Source organism: Crocuta crocuta, unplaced genomic scaffold (assembly GCF_008692635.1).
Source record: "Crocuta crocuta isolate KB4526 unplaced genomic scaffold, BGI_CrCroc_1.0 scaffold458, whole genome shotgun sequence".
In the NCBI taxonomy this organism is placed as follows: Eukaryota; Metazoa; Chordata; class Mammalia; order Carnivora; family Hyaenidae; genus Crocuta; species Crocuta crocuta.
Genome location: NW_027531908.1, coordinates 464,763 through 470,567, shown reverse-complemented (window position 1 = coordinate 470,567; position 5,805 = coordinate 464,763).

Genomic DNA, 5,805 nt, shown 5'->3' with positions numbered 1-5,805 from the left:
TGATGCTGCCGACCAGAACCTTCTAAGAGCCTGAGTTCAGAGTGATGCTGAAGCGAGTTCAGGGGCACGGGCTTGGGACTGGGGGTGGGGCGTGGGACCAGGGACTGGAGACGCAGCTTCCTCTGTCACCGCCTGCTGCTTGTCCTCCTCTTTGATTCATGGCCTACGGGCGGGGAAGGGTCCTTAGAAGCTCGTGAGGCTCAGGCTGCTTTGGAAATTTCCAGGGTGTTTTGTTTTGTCTTGTTTTTGTATTATTTAAGAAGGTTTGCGGTGTTCAGATCCTGTCTCTGTCCTGGGTTTTGTTCTTTCTCCCAAGTCTCCAGCATTGTTGGGGGTCATTCCTTCTGGAGAAAAAGCAGGTTTGTTTTTTCATTCATTCCTCCACCCACCCACTCATCCACCCACCCACCCCCTCATCCATTCTTCCATCCACCCATCTACCTACTCATCCACCCATTCACCCCTCCATCCATCCATCCATTTACCCACCCACCATCTGTTCACACATCCATCTACATATCCATCCACCCGCTCACACCTCCCCCACAACTCACACATCCATCTACTATCCACCCATGTACTAAGCACTACCACACGTTTGTGGAGCACTCGCTGTGCTAGAGATGAAATGGAGAGAAGTACATGGCCTTTGCCTCCCAACGGGGAGCCTGGATTAGGTGTCGTGCCATCAGTGGTAGAGAAAAGGAGAAGGTGAAGACCCTGGAACTTTCCCAGGAGCTGCCCGGCTCTGGCCTGTCAGCCGTGACACTGGAGGGTGTCCCCTGGGATGGGGTTGTGGGGAGGGTCCTGTGCAGTGAATGCACGGCTCGCGTTGTTAGGGGAAGTGCTAACCCCCTCTCTCCGGGGACACCGCGTGGAGCCGCGTGGAGCCGGGGCTGATTCCCAGGATTTTCCGTGTGCAGGACCAGCCCCACCCCCCCCCCCCGCCCGCCGGCTTCTCCTGCGGCCCCTCCCCTGGGGCAGAGCGGGCTGAGCAGGGCACATGCAGTGGGGAGCCGGGTCTTGGGGGCCCTCGAAGCTTCAGAAGGTGTCTTCTTAACCCAGGAGGAGCGCTGGGAGGGACAGGCCGTGTTGGCTGGGGTCTCTGCTCCCTGGCTTAGGGCGCCCGGACAGACCCTCAGCAAAGGCCCCGGTGGGGTGGTGGGTGGGGCGGGTGGAGCCCTGGGTGCAGCCAGCCCCCGAAGGAGCAAGCCCTGCTCACGGGAGGGAAGCCAGCCAGGCCGGTCCACTGTGCCTTCCTTCTGGTACCTTCTGTCATGTGATACTGATGGAGCGAGGCGACGGAGGTGGCCGGCAGGAGCGAGGGGCTTCCTGTTCGCCAGGCTTGGGTGGGCTCTGGACTTTGCAATTATTCGGGCCCCCTGGGCTTTCCTTTCTGCGGGGAGAAAATGAAGACAGTATGACCCAGCATCGTTACGAGGTAGGAGCGAGGAAGCGCGACTCGGGCCCCAGTTGAGTTTATCAAGCGTTTTGGCCCTCTTCCTGTCGGTCATCCGCAGGCTCCGGCAGGAACAGGAGGATCCGGAAAGATGGTTCCGGAAGCCTTTCCTTTTTCTGGTTGCTTCCCTGGTATTTTGGCATTAAAGGGACCAGGTTTGGGGGGTGAGCCTGGGGAATGTGGGGCTTGCTGGTGAAACCCTACCACACGTGGACCCTTCCTCTGTCCCCCCGTGTCCCCATCGGAGGCGCACGGCCCAGCGTGGGGACAGGTGCCCCACGTCACACCACTGCCCTGGCCTGGCGGCTGCTTGGGAGGCTTTGGAAAGAAGAGCCTGGTGAGACTGCAGTTGCTGTGGCTTTTCCTTCTGGCTTTGCGGGCCCTGGAGACTGCAAAGTAATCATGCAGAGCGACAGCCCCACCTCCTTGCCGAGCGCTGACCCCTGGGGTCAGCTCACCCCATCTTCCGGTGTCCTCGCCCCAGTCACAGGGTCGGAGGCCAGCCCCAGCCTGCACGGAGCCGCAGAGGACCCGCTCCGGGCTGCCCTTCCTGGGACCTGCTCCCGCTTCTGCCCTGGGCTGGGCGCCACCTGCCTGTCCCGGGCTGGCCTCTCCCTGGAGACGCAGGGCCACCCTCCTCCCCTCTTGGGCGCCTTTGTTCAGATCTCACTCTTTGAGCGACACGCCCCGTCTGTGGCAGCCCCGGCCTCTGTCTGAGCGGCCCTCGCGCCTCCTTGGTTTGCCTGTCGCAGTCCGCCTGCTGCCCGAGGGGGCTGTGGCTACTGACGTCTCTGGGGGGCTTAGTTGGTGGGGCGTCCAACTCCGGCTCAAGGCACGACCTCACAGTTTGTGGGTTCGAACCCCGGGTTGGGCTTTGGGCAGACAGCTCAGAGTCTGGAGCCTGCTTCCGATTCTGTGTGTGTCTCTCTGCCCCTCCCCCGCTCACTCTCTGCCCTCCCCCCTCACTCTTTGCCCCTCCCCCACTCACTCTCTGCCCTCCCCCTCACTCTCTGCCCCTCCCCCGCTCACTCTCTGCCCTCCCCCCTCTCTGCCCCTCCCCGCTCACTCTCTGCCCTCCCCCCTCTCTGCCCCTCCCCGCTCACTCTCTGCCCTCCCCCCTCTCTGCCCCTCCCCGCTCACTCTCTGCCCTCCCCCCTCTCTGCCCCTCCCCGCTCACTCTCTGCCCTCCCCCCTCTCTGCCCCTCCCCGCTCACTCTCTGCCCTCCCCCCTCTCTGCCCCTCCCCGCTCACTCTCTGCCCTCCCCCCTCTCTGCCCCTCCCCGCTCACTCTCTGCCCTCCCCCCTCTCTGCCCCTCCCCGCTCACTCTCTGCCCTCCCCCCTCTCTGCCCCTCCCCGCTCACTCTCTGCCCTCCCCCCTCTCTGCCCCTCCCCGCTCACTCTCTGCCCTCCCCCCTCTCTGCCCCTCCCCGCTCACTCTCTGCCCTCCCCCCTCTCTGCCCCTCCCCGCTCACTCTCTGCCCTCCCCCCTCTCTGCCCCTCCCCGCTCACTCTCTGCCCTCCCCCCTCTCTGCCCCTCCCCGCTCACTCTCTGCCCTCCCCCCTCTCTGCCCCTCCCCGCTCACTCTCTGCCCTCCCCCCTCTCTGCCCCTCCCCGCTCACTCTCTGCCCTCCCCCCTCTCTGCCCCTCCCCGCTCACTCTCTGCCCTCCCCCCTCTCTGCCCCTCCCCGCTCACTCTCTGCCCTCCCCCCTCTCTGCCCCTCCCCGCTCACTCTCTGCCCTCCCCCCTCTCTGCCCCTCCCCGCTCACTCTCTGCCCTCCCCCCTCTCTGCCCCTCCCCGCTCACTCTCTGCCCTCCCCCCTCTCTGCCCCTCCCCGCTCACTCTCTGCCCTCCCCCCTCTCTGCCCCTCCCCGCTCACTCTCTGCCCTCCCCCCTCTCTGCCCCTCCCCGCTCACTCTCTGCCCTCCCCCCTCTCTGCCCCTCCCCGCTCACTCTCTGCCCTCCCCCCTCTCTGCCCCTCCCCGCTCACTCTCTGCCCTCCCCCCTCTCTGCCCCTCCCCGCTCACTCTCTGCCCTCCCCCTCACTCTCTGCCCCTCCCCCGCTCACTCTCTGCCCTCCCCCGCTCACTCTCTGCCCCTCCCCCGCTCACACTCTGCCCTCCGTCTTTCTCAAAAGCAAATAAACATTAAAAGAAATAAAAGAATCAAACTGAGCACACTGGGGCACCTGTCTGTCTGTGTGTGAATACAGGGATCTTACAGGAGGCGCCCGGGAAGCCTCTGGTGGGGGCTTCTCGCAAGGGGGCCCCGGTGCCCTTGGTGGGTCAGGGGGCCCAGGTGGGTCAGCTGCCTTGTGGGGGGGTCTTGGGGGATGGGTCCTCCAGGACCTCCCCCAGGGTGGCGCCCTATCGCCCGTGTCAGGGACCCGTCTGCAGTGTCTGCCGCCCGCACCCGGCCTGGGCCGCCCTGCCTGCCTGGGCCGATGGGCTCACGTTAGCTTACCTTTGGGCAAGACGGATGAGCCTAGAGGAAGGCCACACATCCTCTGACAAAACGGGTTTGATTCTCCGATTTATTATTCGTGAAAACATTTTCTAGGCTCAGAAACTTTTTTTTTTCAATGTTTATTTTTGAGAGAGAGAGCAGAAGAGAGACACAGAATCCTGAAGCGGCTCCAGGCTCTGAAGCACAGAGCCCGACGCGAGGCCCGAACCCACGAACCGCGAGATCATGACCTGAGCTGAAGTTGGATGCTTAACCCACTGAGTCCCCCAGGCGCCCCTAGGCTCAGAAACTTCTGAAGGTGGTTAAACCTGGCCCTCAGCAAGGTGGGCGCAGACCCACAGACCACTTCCGGGTTTAGTGTGGGGAGTGGAGCGCGGCAGCCGTCCCCCCGAGCGCGGGGTTCCCCAGCGTCTGCCCTTCCCTCGCCCGTCAGGAGCGGCGGCGGGCATGTGCGGGCCTGCCTGCCAGTGTGCTGGCCTCCTTAGGTCCACGAACTCCCACCCACCGTCCCTCAGGGGCCTCATGAAGTAGGGAGGGAACTGAGGCCCAGAGAGAAGACGCATCTTGCTGGTGCCACATGGTGACGGGGGGACGGGGGTCCCTGTTCGGGTGCTGCTGGCAGAGGTTGGTTCTTACGGATTCCACTGCCCCTTCCCTCCCGCCCCCTTCCCCCGCCAGGCCGCGTCGTGCGGGGACAGGGCGAGGTGAGGCCTGTGGAATCTGCAGCGGGGTTAGGAAGCTAGGCTGGAGGCCAGTGTGGAGGCTGGCGGGGCAGATCGGAGGCCAGGAGGCGGTGTGGAGGCCCGCAGTGCCGCCTGGGGAGAGGCCTGAGCCAGGACAGAGCTGACCGTTTAAAAGGTGCAGGGCAGTGAATGCATGACTTTCCGAAGGAAGGTCACAAGTAAGTGCAGATAATTCCCTCCTGCAGTGGATTTCATACCATTTCGGGCCTTCTCAGGAGGCAGAGGGGAGGCAGGGAGGAGGCGGGGAGGGCAGGACCTGCCGAACCGGAGTGAGCCTACTCTTACTGCTTTCCTATAGCATTTGCCTGACACTGTGCTTCAGTGAAGGGCTCCGGAGGGGCTAAAATGTAGTGTGAAGCCAGTGACCCCCAACAGCCCGGGATCGGGGCTCTGGTGGGGGGTGGAAGGCCCGATCGCGCCTGTGATGTGGGGACGAAGTCCTGGGTGTGCCAACATCCCTGTCCCTCTGGCCGCCCCCCCCAGGTCGGCCTGGATCTGCTGCCCCAGCCCCGCCCCCTCAGCCTGTCTGGATGGCGCCCTTACTCCTGGTTGGATAGGATACCTCTCTCCTTGCCCTCCTTGTCTCTGCTCAGGACCCTCTTCTGTCAGCCTGTCCTTACCCGCGCTGGGCCCCCGGTCACGGCAGGCCTGGCACACGACGTGCACGCCCCTGGTGCCGGGCCGGGCGTCCTCCGCCCGGGCCCCTGCGCCTCCCGGCCGTCTTGTGGACGTGGCCCCCGCGAGGGGACCGGCCTGCTCGGCCAGCCCTCCCGTGGGCTCTTGCTCTTGCTGTCACCCTGTCTGCCCCTCCCCCCAGTACCACCCACCGCTGTCCTGGGGCCCCTGGGCAGCACCGGTGCTTCTAGAAGCCTGGCCAAAGTGGAGCCCTTGAGACGGAACATGACGCCCAGGGGCTGGAGTCGGGGCCCGAGCGGCCCTGTGCTGGATTCACAGGTCACCTCATTCCTCGGGGCCATGGTTTCCCCTTCTGTAAAATGGGTTTGCAGCTCAGCTACACCTCTGAAAACTGTGCAGGAGGAGTTGGCAGGCTGCGGCTGGCTCTGGAGCCCTCGTCCCCGCCCCCGCCGAGCAGGTGGCCGTGGGCCGTGGCCGGAGGTGGGGGCGGGCGCAGCCTC